Source organism: Enhydra lutris, unplaced genomic scaffold (assembly GCF_002288905.1).
Source record: "Enhydra lutris kenyoni isolate GAN:26980312 unplaced genomic scaffold, ASM228890v2 scaffoldscaffold32, whole genome shotgun sequence".
Classification (NCBI taxonomy): Eukaryota; Metazoa; Chordata; class Mammalia; order Carnivora; family Mustelidae; genus Enhydra; species Enhydra lutris.
In genome coordinates this window covers 7034112-7053840 of record NW_019154116.1, presented here as the reverse complement: position 1 = coordinate 7053840, position 19729 = coordinate 7034112, and the positions used below count along the sequence as shown (strand labels likewise).

The 19729-nt window shown below is 44.5% G+C and overlaps 1 protein-coding gene across 1 annotated transcript in view; it reads left to right on the top strand.

Annotated features, from left to right (window-relative positions):
* Positions 1–19729, top strand: part of LOC111153426 (semaphorin 5A) — a 463009-nt gene that overhangs the window by 402858 nt on the left and 40422 nt on the right. The gene's annotated exons all lie outside the window — the stretch shown is intronic.

The following is a 19729-nucleotide window of genomic DNA, read 5'->3' as shown; positions in this document are numbered from 1 at the left end:
TGACTGAGTGCTGAAGGCCACTGGGCTTCCCACTCGTTCAGCTTCCCATGCGCTGGCCCCCCTAGAGCCCGCGGTGGGTGGGCGTGTGCTGGGGGAGACGTTCCGCACCAGAAGGTCTGGCTTGGCCTCCTTCCTCGCTGATCTTTCCAGTTGTCCTTTGCATTGCATTTATAACCTTGGTTCCTGAGGCTGAGCGATGTTTTCGTGCTGCGGTAAAGCACGGTTACACATTCCAGAGTTCCCTGGAGAACTCAGACAGAGGGAGAGGGTAGAGGCATTTTTGTCATATGCCCAACCCGAGGAGATTTCTGTTATTGGGATTCGCAGTTGGATTCCTTCCCCTTCTGTTGCCGTAGCTTTAATAGAAGCTCTTATTAGTTCTAGAAACACTTCTTTCTGGGTTGGCTTGGCCTTAATTTTGGCCATGAAGAGTGGTCAGTGTGGAATGATAAATGAAGACTCTTAGTGCCAGTTTGGGATGATAAAGGTATTGCTATTTCAGATGCTGAAACTTAAAATTATTTATTAAAATGTGCAGAGTAAATCTGTGAACACTTAGTTGCTCTAGGAAAACAGTTCAAATGGAGTAGCTTTATTCTTTACTGAAATACATCATTTCCTGCTTCTGGTGGCTCAGCGTCAGAGGCGGGGATCCCCACTCATATGTCAAGGTTTGTCTCCTCAGCTGGGATTCTGCAGGGCTGGATGACCTGAGTCGATCTTGCACTTTAGTTTCTAAAACTTTCCAGTACAGAGAACTCAGAGAAAACATTTCAGGTCATTCGTTTTCTTATTATAAATTGACTTCAATAATTACATTTATTAACAGTTTAATGAAAGAAAGAACTGTATGAAGGAAAGTATAACAGATCTATGTAGTCACTGGAAAGAGAGAGAGAGAGAGTGCGTGTGTGTATGTATGATACATCTGATTATAAATGTAAAAACTGAATGTCTTCCTGACGTGTTAATGTGTTTATTGCTTTGTGTCCAAATTTGTGGAACTATAGTTTATGCAACAAATGTAACATCAATTTTCAAATCCAGACAAATGTCATGCATGTCTCCAGTGAGCCTAATGTCAGTTCTTGGGTGTGTTAGTTTGGGGTGGGGGGAGTTGTTTGTTTTTTCTTCTTGGTCATGTACGTCCAAGAAGGTATCACTGTGGCACGATGGAGCGGTCTGCTTTTTTTTTTTTTTTTAAGACTTTATCTATTTATTTGAAAGAGAGAGAGAGAGAAAAAAGAGGGAGAGGGAAAAGCAGATTCCCCATGGAATGAAGAGCCAGACGTGGGACTCAATTTCAGGACTCTGGTGTCATGACCTGAGCCAAAGACAGATGCTTAACTGACAGCCGCCCAGGTGCTCAAGCATTCTGCTCTTTTATGATAGAAACACAACATTTATTTTTCTTCTCCTATGGCTTTTCCCACTTGCTCCAGTTCCTGTCTCTTTGAAGGCACTAATGCCAAGTGAACGACGGAAGCAGGAGGAAGGAGAGGCTTGGCTTTGTTGGGTGGCTGAGAAAAATGGATCCCATCAGTTCAATCCCTAAGTTTATTTAAAATAATAGTTACTTAAAATTATATGCTGATTGTCAAATTCTTGCTATAGTTTATAAATCTTGAGCCCCAAAGTAGGTTCCTTTTTTATGGAGGTCTTCTAGAAGGTAATAGCTGCTAAGTGTATGTAACATTTTGATTTTTGAGTCATGAAGTTGATTACCCACTTGCCAATGTCTATATGGCTGATGACTCATGTGGCATTTCTAAATCTGTCTTATCCTCCAAGAAGGGGACAACAGTCCCTTCCCCCACAGGACAACTATGAGTATCAAAGGTGGTGATGCTTGAGAGACTCTGGCCTTTCCTTCTTACCCTTATTTCTGTTTGTTACTCCTGGACTCCAGCTGCTTCACCAAGTCAAGCTTACCGAAAATGACAGTATGCCAAAGCCACGTTTTTACACAGTAAAAGACACATCTGTGGAAACGATAAGAACTCGAATTCCTGAGGACTATAACAGTTTATAGAAAAAGAGTTGATTTCAAGTTCAAGTATGAATGAGATATAAAAGACAAGAATCTTTTCTTGCTCCACCATGTTAAAATGGAAATACTATGAAAAGATTTTCCAAGTGTCATCTGTGAAATTCCTATGTTCTTGTCTTCAAATAAATCTCCAAGCCTTCAAATAAATCTCAATAAGAAGTTGAGTTCAGACAAGTGAAGGGCCCCTTTAAAACTATTATCTTTTTCCTCGAAACCCTACTCTTAAAATTCCAAATGTTGGTATTTCTTCAAGATGTTGATTTCAGTATAAGGTAGTTCCATTTTTAACTTTTTGAGGACTGCAGTACTGTTTTCCCAAGCAGCTGCACTGTTTTGCAGTCCCCCAATAAGGTACCAGGGTTCCAATCCCTCCACATCCAGAAGAACCAAAATCATGATCTTAGAGGGATATCTGCTCTCCTGTGTTCAGTGCAGCACTATTCATAAGAGCCAAGTGTGGCAAGTCTAAATGTCCATTGACAGATGAGTTGGTAAAGAAAATGTGTGTACAAATGATCAAATACTATTCAGCATTTATAAGGAGGAGGTTGCACGGTGTGTGAAACACAGATGAACCTTGAGGACATCTTGCTACAGGAACTTGGCAGACACAGAGAGGCAAATACTGCATGGTGGCACTTAAATGAGGTATCTAGAATAATCACATTCATAGACTCAAAAAGGGGAAGGGTTGTGGAATCAAGGAGCCCTGCAGGGGCATGGGGAGAGGGAAACAGGGAGTTTCTGATCAATGAGCGCAGAGTTTCAGGGAAGCGAGAGGAGCAAGTTCTAGAGGTCCGCTTATATGACATTGTACCTTCAGTGTCATACACAGTTTTGGGGGTAGACTTAATGTTAAATGTTCTTACTGCAGCAAAATAAGATAGAATGAAATAATTAAAAAATAAAGTTGAGGGATAAAAGTTCTGAAAGTTGAAGGGTTGGTGGCTTGAAGAGGCTGAGGCTGTTTGGAGAGCTGATTGACACAGAGTAGAGGCCTGGGTCTTGTGTAGCCAGAAGTGGTGTGAACCTGGGGCCCACCATGGTCCTAATGTCTGTCTTCCTCAGTGCAAGTCTGAGGCAAAGCCAGCTAGTGTCCAAGCTCCCAGGGCCCTGATGTTGCCGATTCTCTGATCCTGCTATCTCTTCTCTGGACCTTGGGGGCACATGTATCCAGGTGACTCAGTGACCGCTTCCAGCACCTGTCCCTCCCTAGAGGCTGAGTCCTCAGCCAAGTTTATAATGAGACTCTTGATGACACACAAGGACATTTAAGGGACAGACATTTCCTCTCCACTTCCAAGTAAGCATCTCTAGAACCAAACGGCTGTCTGGTCTTCTCTGGACCTCACTGCTCCTCCATGACATGCCTACACGCATGTGACCTCACAGAGCAGAGAGGGAGCATGGCGAGGTAGGAAGAGATGGAGCCTCTGAGTTACCAGGCACTGCAGATGCTGTTCCACCTTTCCCATCCATGTCCCCAGCTGAAATATGAGGCATGAACCCCCGCGGTCATCTTCATTTCTAACCTGTTTTGATATGATCTAGTAACCGTCATGCTCATGTCTTACAGATCCTGACTTACTGGGTAATGTCAGATGAATGATTGAAATGAAGTAATAATTAAACATACTGGAGTTACTCTTTAGTCATGCTATGATAGACTAAAGTCCAGTGTTACCTGATAAAACGCTTCCAGTAACCCTGGATGGTAGAGGAGAGAAATCAGAAATGAAGATATTGAACGCATAGCCACCAAGAGCGGGGTACATTCTGTTTGTCTTTGGTTCAGTGACAACAGCTCTGGGAATGTGACTTTACCAATGTTTTTGGAGGAGGAAAATGAGACAGCCCAGGTAGGTAACCTGTCAGAGGGCACGGAGCCTGTCTGTAGAGAAGCAGTGCCTCTGGGAGAAGTTGTTGCCATTAGGGTCTCTTCTCCAACCCCCCATTCCCCTCCCTGCTGTGAGGAATCAGGTGAGAGGTGACAGAATCTGTGGGAGTTTTGCCACCTGGCTTTGAGCCTACGTCCCGTCAGTGCCCTGACAAGTCAAAGGGATAATTATTTGATTTAAAATAGCTAGATCACTTCAGAATAGCCATTTTGGGGTTAATGATCTTTGGCCTATTTTTGTTTCATTTTTAACCTTTTCTGGATAATACCTAGCAACCATCGTGATAATTGTTAAACCAAGTCCCTATAAATCCTAGCTGAGCACATAGCATCTGATGAAATACTGAAATGAAATTATAACAGAGCACACTGGAGTTGTTATTTAGGCATGTTATGAGAGGTCAGCATTCTGTATTATGTAATAGAATATGGAACTTTTATTGAGTACCTACTGTATACTGTAAACTATGCTAAGCAATTAAAAGTTGTTATGTTTATTCTCCCTGTATTCCAGCGAGGCAGATTTCATTAGTGCCTCACTTAGAGATGGGAAACTCAACCTGAGAAAGATTAATGAACCTGTCCAGTAGCAAATGGCTGGTGGGAGACTGGGCCAGCATTTTGAGAACTGGCTCACAGGCACACATTGAACTAAGTGACGTAACTCCGTTTGCCTAATTCCTTTGCTGGATGCTCGGTAATAAATGAGAGGACTTTATTTTTTGTTTCCTTTTATTGAGTACAAAGTGTATCTCAGAGGAAAGAGGAGCTTTCTCTGTCCATTAGCGCCCTTGATTTTCAAAAGACTGTAGAGATTCTCATGACCATGGAAAGTAACTGAAGATGAATGCAGAACACAAGTCTTCTATGTTTTGGCTGAAAATTACAATCCATGAAAGGAAGAAGGACATCATAATGTTATGGTCTATAAATGGAATTGCTTCCCAAATTATTGTAACTCAAAGTTCCTCGGAGGTTTCAGCAGATGGGTGAAAGAGTAGAGCTTAAGCAGGGTCAGATACAACAAGAATAATTCAAAGACGGGAACAGACATCGCACCGCTAGCACTGTATTTATTACAGGAATGTCACACGAAGTGTAAAACAGTTGACCAAACGCTGATTTATGCTCTCAACAGGAAGCATATGAGAGGCTCTGTTTCTTAGAAACAAAAGAGGCAGCCTACAGAAAACCCTGAAAGGTCAAGAAGAAAGATGTTAAGATCGATACACCCTGTCAGAGGGATTCTGTGAAGGTGAATCAGAGTTGACAGCACATAGTGAAAATTGTTTGGGTTAAATAATGGCACTATAGATAGATTTAGGAGCAAGCAAAACCTGGCAATTGGAAGTTTGTTTATTTTTTTAAAGATTTGATCTACTTATATTGAGAGAGAGAGGGAAATCATGAGCAGAGGGTAGAAGTAGAGGGGGAAGCAGGCTCCCCGTTGAACAAGGAGCCTGATGCGGGACTTGATCCCAGGACCCTGGGATCATGACCTGAGTTGAAGGCAGATGCTTAACCGACTGAGCCACCCAGGCCCCCAGGAAGTTTAAATAGGTTGTTACAGATGAAAATAATAGCACTGTCACAAAATACTCCAGGCTCGTGGAACACATTGGAGTTTGCAAAATTTTGAAAAATGTCATTTCATGCATTCCTGATTTTCCAAATGGGAAAACCAGCATCCCAGGAGGATGGTTTTGGCAGCCAGAGCCCTGCTGCTGGCAGAGCAAGAACCGGCTCTGGGGCTGCTCAGCCCTGAGATGCTCGAAAGGTCCAGATGCTGTGGCCTCCTCAGAAAATACCGAGGCAAGCGCTGTGAGATTAACCGGCCGAAGCTAACCTCCCCCCACCCACAAAACGGGGTAGATTCAAAGGCACTTAGCAGAAAGGCTTGTTTCCTTCCCTCCTGGATCAGTACGGGATCGCTGGCACCCTGTTTATTTCTCAGGGCCCTGCCGTCCGCGGGAGCAGCTCAGCCTCCTCGCAAGGGCACCTGCTTCCCTCCAGCTGGGCAGCGGGCATCTCCTGTACTTGGGGCAGAAGAAACGTGAAGTCAGGGCCACGAAAGTGAGCACACACGAGTAGTTTCTGGGTTCTTCTTGTTCTTTGTGGTTGTTCGTTTGCTTTGTGCTCATGGGTGGCTTGAACACTGGTTACCCCAAGATGCGCAGTTCTGCTGTGGGGGACAGGGACCCCTTTATGAGCAGGTGCACTGGAGGTTTTCCCTTTGTTCTGTTACTTTTCTTTCCTTTGTTCCATGCGTGCCATGTATGCCTCGGCTGGGTTGCAGGTAAGAGGGTTGCTTCCCTTTGGGCCAAGATCCAGTTCTGCGAGTTTAGTTGCTGATGCCAGCTGTGTCCCTCCTTGAGGGCCCATCACAGATGCTGACTCCTCACCTGGGTTCCTGGAGCAGCCTGTTCTGGGCGAGTCTGGAAGCTTTACTTACTTTCATGAGCCAGTTGGCCTTCTACAAGGTACAACTAGTTTAGATACAACTAGTGTAGATACAGCTAGTTCTGTGCATTGTTTATGAAAATACCATGTCATACTTCTAAAATGCCCCGATGTTCTTAAACAAAATGTAATAGGTGAAATTCGATAAAATCAAGTACTGGATTCTAACTCAGCTGAAAGCATATGGAACTTCTATAGGAAAAATACTATGTTTCAGCATTGGCATTATAATTTCTGCAGGTCAGGAATTGTTTGAGGAACTTCTTAGGGGTTTTATTGTGTATCCCTGCCAGTGAACCACAGATGTGGCATTATTATTAAGATAACCATTTTTCAGGTGTGGAAACATGACACAAAGAGATGTGAAGGTGCAGCTCATGCGAGGGGCAGCCAGACTCAAGCCCAGGCATCGGTACTGACGGCCTGTGTATGTCCAGCTAAATTCAGTAGCCTTGTCTGATATTTGAAAAATAATTTGGAATGGTAAAGTTTAAAAGGCAGTTGTTTTCCTGATGTTACCATAAACACAAGTGTGCTTATGGAAGTCTGTTTTGCCCAACTATGGTCCACAACAGGTTTGATAAAGTGAATCATTCAAGCTAAAAGCTGAAAAGAAGCAATCAGTTATCACTTACTTACTGAGAACAACATTTGACCCTTGGTGGCTTCTGAGAGTGCATGTAATTGAAGAGTCAGAGAGACTAGAGGATACCTGGGGGAGGCCTAGGTATCCAGATGCTTCTGGGAGGGGCACCCACCAGTAACTATCCTCCAAAGCCACTATATACAGTTGTGCAGGTTGTGTACTGCATAAATCTAAGGGGTGTTGGAGATCATTTAAATGTGAGTAGGACCCCTGCAGAAGGACAGTGCACAGCCTGCATGCAATATGCGTGACTGCAGGGCCACCTTAGCCCTGACCGCAACACATGAAAACAGTAGTTCTTCAAAGCCTCAGGAACATATGGGGCAATTCCCCGTCATTTTGAACTGCACTCGGCTTCTTGGAGGTGTAGAAGCTGAGACAGGCAAGCCTCGCATCTTAGCTTGAGCGCCATTTAAAACAGCTTGATCACATATTTTATCCTGGAGCTGAATCTACAGCAGCAGATGAGACAGATGAGGGGACCAAAGCAGGGAGGAAGAAAAAGCCCATATTAGGGTTTGTTTCCAAGGCTACTGCTGTGAACAGCAGGGCAGATACCCTCCAGGATGGCTGAGAAGCCTGTGGAACGGCTGTCATAAGCGCCGGGCCTCATGGACTCCCCTTCACTGAGGGAAGCTCCTGGCTGCCTACTCCCTGGGGGGCTCAGAGGAGCCCATTCCCTAATGGGAATGAGACCTGTGCCCCTGGGAGACGTGGTTGGCACACAATTGCCTACACCATGCCCGCAGCTGGGATCATGGGGTAGGGGCTGCAGTGTGGGGGGCCCCAAAAGCCCTTGCTACACTGGGCTCTGAATCCCAAACCTGAGTGCACTCCAAGGGCTAGTGAGCCCAGGAATTCTGAAGCTGCCATTCCATAATTGGAGCTCAGCCCTGCTTCCTAGAATCCCATGGACTCTCGAACTCGCCAGCCATCATCAGGTGGCTGGCGATGCTCATTACTGGGCAGATCACACTTTGTTTTCCATCCGACATTTTTATCTAGCTCAGTGGTTCTCCTCCAGTGGACCAGTCCTTCCCTTGGGAAGAGCTGTTAGGGGGTCCTGGGAAAGGTCTCTGTTTTCTGTCAATGAGAGGTGCTGGAAGGGAGGTCTCCTTTCCTCCTCCGGCTACTGGTGTGTCAGCAGGTGAAGCTGGAAGGCTGCTCCCCAGTTGCTGACAGCCTGTGGGGGTGAGTGTCAGGTTGGGGCTGAGGGAAGGAACTAGCACAGCAGAGAGGCAGAGCTGGGGCTCCCCTTGCTAGGGACTGCCTACCACATGAGGCCCACGTTCCCCATCATTTTAGCTGGTTTGAGTCAAAACCATCCTAACTGCTGTACCTGCTCCTGCCTGCCCCCCCCACCCGAAGCCCATGGAATCCCAGATCATCAAGGATGGAAGGGGGGTGGGCACCGCCCCCCCCACGACCCCCAAGCTTTCTCACTCCTGTCCAGTCCCTGGAAGCTGCCTCTTAAAATCACTTCACAACGGATATTAAAAGGCGTGCTCTTTCTTGATTGTTGTATTTGTGGCAGGTGGTCTAGAATTTTCCTGTGGTTCCCATGAGCTCCGCAAAAGATCCACAAATGATTTTTTAAAAAAAAAGATTTTATTTATTTATTTGACACAGAGAGAGAGATCACAAGCAGGCAGAGAGGCAGGCAGAGAGAGAGAGAGAGAGAGAGAGAGAAGAGGAAGCAGGCTCCCCACTGAGCAGAGAGCCCGACGGGAGGCTCGATCCCAGGACCCTGGGATCATGACCTGAGCCAAAGGCAGAGGCCTTAACCCACTGAGCCACCCAGGCACCCCTCCATGAAGAAGGTCACAGCGTGAACCCTTCTATTGCATCGTACTTGTAAAGCGCATTCACTCCTACGTCCAGATAGTCTTCCACAGAGAAGTGGTGGATCTCCTGGGCTGAAACTTGATATTACACCTTCACTAGCATGGGAATGCCAGGAAATTGCTTTCATTTGTTAGGAGCTATCTCCGGGAAGGGCTTGCAAACCTGAAAGAGGGTCAGAGTAAAAATGCTGTATTTTGTTCAGAGAGGCGTGAGCATTTTGAAGGTGGTATCAGTACACAAAACCAACCGGCGTGCCAGGCTGGGCGCCAAAGTAAAAGTTTGCTGAAATGTAACCTTGAGAGTTCAGGGATGAAGTTTAAGAATGGGGCATGACACCGATGGGGAGAAAAGAAAAATGATGGGTGATAGGAATTAATCCATCACAAGTCTGCCTCTAGGATGTATGAATTATCATCTACCATCTCTGGAAATGGCAGTTGGTCTGGAGATCCGGAGGATTTCACAAAAAATGTTTTATTTATAGTGTTAGACGAGTCGGTTGCACAGATTTCTTCGACTTTATAAAAAAAATCAGGCTTGTTCCTGCCTGTAAGAATTCAAATGCAGTGATTGCAAAGTTAATTGAAAGGAGAAGCTTCCTGAAGAGCGGTTTTCTGCTGTAGAAGTGATTTAGGTGAGATGCATGCAGATTTTTTTTTCCTTTGCAGTTTATAAACCAATAAATTCCATGATAAAGACTTTCCAATACCTGACACGAGAACATCTACAATTTACTTATGGAAACACAGTCACTGAGTAAAGTGTTCACAGTCATAAGGATTTCTACGAAATGGCCATGAGTCTGAAAATCTGTCTAGGCCTGCGTGAATTCGCACAGAAGAAACTTGACTTCGGAAAGCACAACAGATTCTCAGCTGTAGGAAAACTCAGGTCTCTTGCAAGTGATGCCAGATCTTTAACTGCAGCAAAACGTGTAATTAAATGTGCCTTTCTAAATGTTCGCCTTAGTACAAGTTCCTCGAAAACAATCAGCGAGTGTTCTTTTCCAAACACAGCTTCAGTCTCTGACTGCAGCCGTGCTGACACTTTTGGGCTAATCGTGGATTATCCGGAGCGAAGGCTTCTGGAGTCCCGTAGGGTGGTGTCCTTACGTGCGCTCAGTTTCCGTAGCTCGCCTTGTCTGTTTCCAGGCGCATCAGGCACTTGCCCTGCAGCGAAGAGAATATTCTCTTGCAGTTAAAAAGCAAGTGCATTGTCCACTCACACTGGCCTTCAGATGCTGTGCTGTGAAGCCGTGTCATTTGGAGACGAGGACCTCCCGGCCTGATGCGCTGTTAGCGTCAGGGACGGGCTCTCGCATTCACTGGCTTCTTCAGGTCCTTCCGGCTCCCCTCCTCTTCTGACAATGTGTATTTCAGGGAAGACCTCCCTGCGCAGGCTGGGGCTGGCAGAGGAATGCGTGCGAAGAACATTCCTCACACCCCACCCTCCCGCTCGGAGGCCCGGGGTGTACCCAACCTACTGATAGAAGAGCTGGGGAAGGGTGGGGTCGTCATGACAATGGTGGGCATAGTGCCTCAGCGGACTCCTTTCTGAAACACTCCAGAATCCAGTAAATAAACAAGCAAATGAAAACTGGGAGAGAAATGGCTTCGATCAAAGACTTTTGTCGTTTCCTGAATTGATCGAACTTCTTGTTGTGTGACCCTCGTCTGGTTGACTCAGTTTGGCAGAGCCCTGAGTACGTCACGGTCTTAATGGGGATTTGCCTGAACACACGCTGATGTGACGAGACTCTGAGCATCTCGACTTTTTATCCATCCCCCCCACACACGCCGTTTTCTTTCCACCATGACTGAATGACTGTTAAGCTCCTACCTATGATGGGCTGTGGGGACGGCAGGGGGCATTAGGGACCCACGATCCCTGCTCAAGACTTCAGAATTAGGCTTCCGTTGTGAAGCTTACCCCCCAGGTGGTTTCTACACTAGTTTGTTCATTGTTTCCTTGGTGGGTTCTGTTCATACCCCTGTTCACTCACAAGAATGGGACCTGCTGTATAAATAGTTCACACGTGTACAGATGCAGGTGGAGGATTTTCCAATGAGGTCTGATCCCGCTATTGTCATTTGGTTTGGCTCACAGCGGGCAGATCTTCCTCTTAGAGAAGTAACATACATGTTTAATTATATCAACAATATGGTTTAATTTGTGTTTTGCTTAAGATTTGCATTTCCCACTTTTTTATTATTTCATCCGAGTGCCCTCTGTGGAATTATTAAACGTGTATAATTTTGGTTGTTAAAACAATTCACATACATAATAATTTTCAAAGCAACTTGTAATTAAGTAAGGAAGGGAAGCAACAGATGTTGGAACCGGAAAAAATGGTTTTCAAACGTTGGCTGTTTTTCCCAGATGCCGTGGTTTCTTCCTCCCCAAGGGCTCCCCAGTCCTAAAGTGTGTAAGAACTACAGCCCCATTAAGAACCCTTTTATGTGAATACAAGGAAAACCCTAAGAGGCACCTGCTACATTTAGATTTTTTCCCTTTAATAGTTCTAAGCAGAAATACAAGGTGATGTGTGGAAGCCTTTGAAAGTTGTCAGAAAAAAAAAAAAAAGCATAATTGTTTTGCTCTGTGGTCTCATGATATGCCGCAAGCACATTCTTCAAACAGTAGTGTCCCCGTTTCTCTCCATGGCATGGTTTCTCAAGATCCGTTTCACTTGCAGTATCTCAGGAGACTCTGGATTGAAGGGAAAGTTGCAGTAAAGACTCTTAAAGATAGAATTGGCTCATACCAGGCCACATTCTTGCATGATTTTATAAAGCCATGCTGCGTGAGAAAGTCACATCCCACACACGACCATTTGGCATCTTGCTTCTGTCATGATGTGAAACATTTCCCACATCTGTTCCAGTCTATCCTGGTCCCATGAAATGGCCCCAGTGTGAGAGCAGTCCTCGAAGGAACTCGAGGGTCATCACGTGGGAGGAAGGAATGGTGCCAGCAGAGAGAAGGAAGCCGAGGGATCCACCTGATGAAATTCTCCTGGCTCTGCGTCTGTGGAACCAGGAGCATGTGAACTGTAGCCTCTCGAAAGAGGGCAAGACAAAAATAGTAGGGCCAACAGATGGAATCCAGACATCAAGAGGGGCCTCTGATGTTCACCAGGCATATTTTGTTAGGAAGCTTATTTAATTGATTCCTTTCCCTTATCTTCACAACTCCTAATAGCTTTTAGTGATAAGACCTCGCCATCTGTGTGGGTTACATGCGTCTTCCTTCATAATTAATTTCTCTAATGGTGTAATCTCCTACAGTATTGTTAATTTCTGAATAGTTTTACACATGGAAAGAAAGCAAACCCTCAGTGGCTTTAGTCCCTGACTCAGTCAGTCATTCCATCCCGTGTAGAATTTTCAGAGCTTTTCATCTGTAGACCCGATTGGCCAAAACTGTTGGGAATCTACTGTGTGTAAAGAAGTGTATTAGGTGCTAGGGAAGGTGTGCAGATACGTACAATAAAATTCCTAACCTCAAAGAGCTGAGTCCCCAGCCTAGGAAGAAAAGTACAGATCACATGTCTAGAATGTAAGGAACAAGTGAGGAATACCAGTGGAACAGGGAAGAGGAAACAAAGAGTGCAGAGGACAGGGAGGTTACTTCTGGCCGGATGGACCAACAGCCCCGCAAGCTGTGGCCACGACCTGGCCCAGGTGAGATGGAGTGGGAACTTCTCTGTGAACGAAGTGTGCATGAGGGTTGTGGATTGGAGGACGTAGGGAATTCACCAGGACCTGAAAGGAAGACGTTGATTTGGAAAGCGAGTTGATTTGGAAAGCGAGTTGATTCGTTCCAACAGCGTTGTCAATACCAGGCTGAAGGTGCTTGTTACTTGGCTCTCTTTGACTTGCTGTTGCAGTTCCAAAATCGTAGAGAGGCTTGACTTTGTGGGGTTAATGTTGACCCAGTACAACTCTACTACTGACTTCAGACATTTAAGCTACGTCACGTTTTCATTGTTTTTCCTTGGCAGTGAAAAAAAGAAGTGTTGGTTTTACTAAAAAGATAGACACTATCTAATCTGAAATATATGTGTGTTGTGGATGCAGATACATGAGGGTCCGTATGTGTGTGGTCCTTATTCTGAAATACGCTACTTTCCCACAAGTATTGGTTCAACCTTAGCAGGCGCTTGCTCCCTAACCTAAAAAGCTTAAATTTAAGGTCAGCGTCCAAAAATATGTCATATAAACTTGGGTTTAGTCCTATTTTGGAGAGGAAATTCTCATCACCAGCGATGGGATGAACTAATTTGTTTTTAAACTGACTAAGTAATAACAACAAAAATGTATTTTAAGATTTTAAAGTCAGGGACAATATCTATTTTATTCATGATTGTGTCCTCAATATCCAGCAGAATGTAGGATAAAGGGGTAAATAAACCTAGTTATTAAATTCATGTGTTAATTTTTTAAAGATGGTGGCAGCTTGGGGAAATATTGTCAGCATCTTTTCCAATGAAGTGATTATTCTCATGGATTCTGTGGCCCTTGTTGGCTCTGTAGTTTCTCCTTGGTCTTGTACGATGAACGTACTTTGTGGCGGGTCTTCTCTTCCATAGAGATTCCCCACACCCCAGTGCAGTTGCCTTTACTTCACATTTAATTTTTCTTCCCATGATGTTTGCTTATGAACATTTTATTTCTTGTTCATATTCTTAAGTTATTTCAAATACTTTCTAATTAGCCTTACAAGGCTGTACCAGACGAGGCAAGCTTAGCACTGAAAACCAGTTCGCCTGCAGTAATTGTGTATGAAGTTCATTAAAATTGGTCTTGATATTAGATTATACTTGGCAGTGACCTTCCAAGACCTTATCAGATCCCCACAGGCAAGACATGAATACATATAACTAATGCGGAGCACCTCGTTAGAAAAGAAAATCTGAATTTACTATTTTAAAGTGGTTTTAAAATTTACTATTTTAAAATCTAAATTTACTATTTGAGCTCCTTCTGTAAATAAGAATTCCATGTACTAGTGATCCCGAGCTCTTTTTAGACCATCAACCTGCCTGCTAATCAAACGTTGTCTTATTTCCCACATCTTGTCCAGATCTGTCCCCGTAACAAACAAGTTTGGGGAACTGTGATTTCAAACCAGCACTTGGGATGTGGGCCGGGTGGAGTAAGACTCTGAGTAGGTTGCTGTCCTCAAGAGCTCTCAGCCTGGGACGAGAAAAATACTAAGCTGAACAGCAGTGGCTTCAGGTTAGAAAGTCCCACAGTTGAATCCAGGCTACAGGTACCTGTCCGGGGAATGGAAGGAGCCAGTAAGCCTCCTGTACATGGGATGGCTTTCTCTGGAAAAGCTGCCATGTCACCATTTTAAGAGGTTATTAGGGTGTTTGTGAGATGTGATTCCACGTGTGTGCTGTCATGAAGGGTTTTGACAGGCTTTTACTTGGGTGCCCATATTTTATATCATCTCAGGGCTTCTCATGCTCTCGCATCATCTTGTCATCCTTGGCACTCATGGGTCATATTGTTTCTAGATGGGCGCCACAAATCACAGCATGGTGAGAGGAGTCTGGCCAAGGGAAACCCTATTTCATCCTGATATGAACTGTTGATTTAAAAATTCTGCCATCTTATTTGTACCTTTTACCTGAATCTTTGAAAAAAAAAATGTAACTAATGGATAACTTTTTTTCCCCCAGCTGATAATTACTTTTTGTTCGTTAGCAGAATTTGTAACCCCTTTTGTTGCTTTTAGGCTATTATTTGCATAGGGAGGCCCCTGACCAAGTGCGGCCGTGAGTTTACTACAAACTTACTGGGTTTGCCTCCTCTGTTTGAAAGGAATCTGAATTAATCTTCAGCATAAGTATTCACATTAAAAAAGACAGCCTTCGGGGCACCTGGGTGGCCCAGTGGGTTAAGCCTCTGCCTTCAGCTCAGGTCATGATCTCAGGGTCCTGGGATCGAGCCCCATGTCGGGCCCTCAGCTCAGCGGGGAGCCTGCTTCCCCCTCTCCCTCTGCCTGCCTCTCTGCCTACTTGTGATCTCTCTCTGTCAAATAAATAAATAAAATCTTTAAAAAAAAAAGAAAGACAGCCTTCCCACAGAAATATCTACAGCGGGAATGGGATTATAAGAAAAAAGTTGTACAGTTCTGGCACTTTGCAGGCCTTTTATTTACATCTCAGCAGAAGATAGATATTTGCCTGGCCTGGTTTTTCCTTGTGAATCATGTCTAGGAAGCATTTCAGGATGAAATCATTGGTGAGGCTGAAGGGTAGAGAAAGCAGAGTGAGGCTTGTTTGCTCCGTCTCCCGGCCACATGACATGGGGCTCCCTTGTGGAGAATACTGCGAGATTACAAGCTCCCAGTTGCAGACGCCCTGTCTCCATGGCTCTCCACTGCACCCTTAGCCTTCTCAGTGCCCAGCACAAAGTAGCTGCTCAGTGAATTCTGTGAAATGCACTGGCAGCCTTCAGATCAAGGGAGAACTCTTCCGTTTTTGGACCAGTTAGTAGAGATGAAATGATGTCTCAAGAAGGCCCTTGTATTTGATGGAGGGCACAGAGAAGAGCCCATTCTTCAACGATTTGAGTTTGATTTGTGCCTCTCACCCTTGGTTCAACATCCGGGCGCCATTTCTCATGGCCACATGTCTGAATAGAGGAAAGGCCTTCAAAGCTACAGAGTTATAGCTCATGGACAGTAGGGCTTCTGGACACAGACAGGGGGGCATGGCTGTTTCAAAGCAAGGGCCTATAGAACGAGTTCTCTCAGGATAACATGTCTAGTGGTTGAGTCGCTGGGTAAATGGTGTTGGCTGTGAGGATTAGAAATAATTCACAGACCTGTACCCCTGGGGTAAATAATACATTATATATTAATTTAAAAAAAAAGAAAAGAAATGGTTGAGAGCCAAGAGCCCTATTCACCTGTAAGGTGCCCTTTTGTGAATTTGTTATGTGTGTGTGTCTGCGTGTGTGTGCGTGCACTTTAAGATTTTTGTATCTATTTGTCAGAGAGAGAGGGAGAGTGGGAAAGAGAGCACAGGCTGGGGGAGCAGCAGACAGAGGGAGAGGGAGAAGCAGACTCCCCGCTGAGCAGAGAGCCTGATGTGGGACTCGATCCCAGGACCCTGAGATCATGATCTGAGCTGAAGGCAGACGCTTAACCGACTGGGCCACCCAGGTGCCCCCAAGCCCTTTGTGTGAATTTGAACAAGTTTCCCCTCCCAGGGGTCTCAGCACCACAGGCTTGGGTTTGAGCCAGCAGACTGCATGTTTCTATAAAAAGAATGGTGCCTCTTCCTTGAAGTGAAGACAGCCCCGCACCGAGGCTCATGGCTCAGGAGAAGATGCAGGCTGAATTTCAGCCCTCCGACACCCACTCCCCCCACCCCCAGCCAGAATCTTCCTTTGTGCCATCGGCATATTGTGCCATCTTGTACAATATCAACTCATCAGGCTTTAAGTATAAGTATAAATTATACTCGTATAAATATTTACATTTCACTTGTATTCATAGGTTCATACTCATGATTTGACAGGACAGTGATCAAGTGGAGAAGGTAGTGAATGAGACATTTTATGTTAATGAGATTAACAGAGAAAGAATGTTAAAGCCATTTCTATGGATGCAGAATAAGCGTTTGATAAAATGCAGCATGCATTCATAACAGTTAAAATAAAAGTCACCACGGTGTGGATGAGAGCTTCTTTAACCTTCAAGGAGAGCTGTAACCTGAAGGATACCTCTTAAAACACTATAGCAAACATCATCATGCCACGTGGTGAGAGATTAGAAGCTATTCCATTAAAGTCAAGAAAAAGTTAAGGATTCCTGCCAGCCCTGTTAAGGTTCAGTATTGTGCTGGAGATCACAGCCAATTCAATGCACCAAGGCAAAAAAAATGAAGAGTCTTGAGGTCAGGGGTAGAAAGAATGAAGCCCGAGGAGTCCTGCCAGCTCTTTTACCTGCGTCTCTGAGGTATTAGTTAATAGCTGGTCATTACATGGAGGGTGACATTCACTCTTTGCCGGGTTTGGCCAACAGCATCATGCTGAGTCCTTGCAGATGGCGGGGTGGGGGGGGTGCTTGCTGGAGGGGCTCCTGGCCCCTTCTCCACTCGAACCATAGCCACTTGAGTATTCTCTGTTTGTATATTATTTATTGATCAAGAAGTTACTGAGTATTTCTAAAGATTTTGGATACCAGCAAGCTAAAGTTACTGAAAATAATCCCGGTATGGTCCCGTGTGGAGATGTGTGGAGCCCCTTTGTGCCATGTTTGCCTGAGGAAGTGCTAGCAGGTCGGACCCCGGCTGAACACCTGCTGGGTGACGAATGGCAGGCATCCAGTCTGGGCGAGGAACGAGAAAACGAGAATCGGTAGCCGCCCTCTGCACCAGTCTCACTGTCCCATGCAGACAGATGGGTCCTTGTGGTTCTCTGTCCTTGGTCCTTTACTTTGCAGGATCCGGTAGAGGGGTAGCACCAAGGAGGGAGCAGAATTTTGGGGTAAATTGAGGAAAACAAGCTTCTTAGAAGAAAGGCATAGAGGCCTGCAACCATGGCATTACGTTTGTGGGTCTCAAGATGGTGCCACGGGGCTGGGATACAGGGCATGGGGCGGGGGTTTGGGACAACACAATTGGCCTGAGTTTCTGTGTCTGGAAAACCGAGGACTCTGGCTTTACCCCTGACTAACATGGAGCCACGGAAATGCGGTCAACACTGATCAGCTCCGTGTCGTTCAGCCTGGCCCTCGGCCCGCCCTCCAGATCTCTTACTCTAGAGCCCCCTTGCATACTAATTTGGTTGCCGTTTTGTGGAATTATATATATTTTATATGTAAGTATATATTAGAGATAATACAGCAATATTTAGGTTCCAGCTGCCGATGTCTCTCTTGCCTGCCCACGTGGGTGAACCAACCTAACATCTCCCTCCCCTGCCAGAAATGTTGTGTCTGGACACGGATTGGGACATTTTGTGGCGCAATAAAGCCAAAAAACCTTTAACGTTCTAAAAGAAGAAAACTAAAATTATTCCTGTCACAGTGTAAGAGAAAACGTAGATGTCTACATTCACCCCAACGTATCACTTATTTTTTTTTTTATTCTGTATACTTATATTTGTAAGAAAATCCAACAGTTTAGAGATGAGTTAGTCACATTCTGGAAGGGCAGACATTTTTATCCTGCCAAGCTGTAGAATTTTTTTGCCTAAATGAATAGAAATTGAAGCAGAAAGCAGGCAATACTCTTGCTTAAATTTTGCGATATTTCCTAGAATAGAAAAATGAATTTTAAAATCATCCACGGTACAGAATTCTAACTATTTTAACTGGGGCATTCTCCCTGGGCCTGGATGATGGCTTTGAATAAGAAACACCCCTTCCTTGTTAAGGAAGCAACCTTCTAGAATGACAGCATTGCAACTGCGTTTGGTGGCTCAGATAACTTTCAAGTAACTTCTACGTAAGTGATCTCCATCATGAGTTTTTATATTTTCCTATATAAATGTGTGTCTCTAGCACCAATAAGGGGGAAGGGTTTGAGTGGCTAAAAGCTAAGGAATGGGTATGCAACATGATTCAGGAGAAATGCATACCTGCAGTTTAAAATATGGATTTGGAAGAAATCTACCTACTTCCTGACTTAATCACCATTTTATATTTTAGGAATTTCCAGCAGAATGATTTCCTAATCATATTTAAGCAGATGAAAACCCACAGTGTTGTCTAGTCTTTAAACATTGATTTGGACGATTATTTTTTATAGGACACTTCCAGATTAATCAGCTGTTCCATGTTATCACCATATGTTAAGTATATTCGAGTCTAGAAGTGTTGAACTTGTAAGTTTGGTTTCAACATCGTGAATATTTAATGCCTCTGCAGTCCTCCTTTGTGGCCTAGCGGCCACGTGGCCGGGAGCCAGGCCCAGTTTAGCAAGCAGGTGAGTTAGTGGGACTTCGCTGTCCAACCTTGTGGCAAAGACTCCATTGTCTTCACAAAGTCTTACAGTTCTCTTGATATGTGCTCAGATAAGCCAGGTTATCTGGTCTCCACACTGTCAGAAAGATAGAAGTAGAGAGAGGCCCATGAGAAGTGGGGCATAGAACGTAGCAGAATTGTGGCCTAAAACTTGGTCACAGGTAAGAAAAATAAACAAAATATAAGCAGATGTGAGAAATGTTTCCAGGCTATGGTAAAATATATGTATATATTCTACTACATCAAAAGTATGTCAGTAGTAAGTCAATCTAATTATAACCCCAAGAAATCACGAAGCCGTCAAATTAAGATCTGAGAGACAAAGTTATAAATCTTAGAAATCTGCCAATAGTGGTCTTAGACAAATTGTTGTTTTGTGATGTTGTCACTTCATTTAGACGGAATATAACCTTTTGTGACAATTTAGTTGGGAAGGATCCTATTAAAGCCGCTGTATGTTTGTGTTACTGTGCTAGGACGGCCATTCTGTCAGGAAAGGACAAAGCCTTTATCCTCAGATGGGAAAAGCATCTCTTTCACTGGGAGACTGGGGGGTTTCTTGTGACAATTGCTCCCAGTTTGGGGAGGAAAGGCATAGAATGATGACAGAGGACAGGAAGTCCACCCAGGCCTTGGATCTTGGAATGAAAGTGACCATAACCTGTGACCGCATGTCCTTGGCACACCCTCCTTGCACTTTACTCTTTTCGTTAGAATTATTGCAGGGACCTGTGCATATATTTTAAAAATTTATAAAACTGAGGCACAAGAACTTTTAATTGCATTAAGAAAAAAATAAGGATTAAAAACCCAGTGTTTGGACAATTTATATTTTAACTAGTGA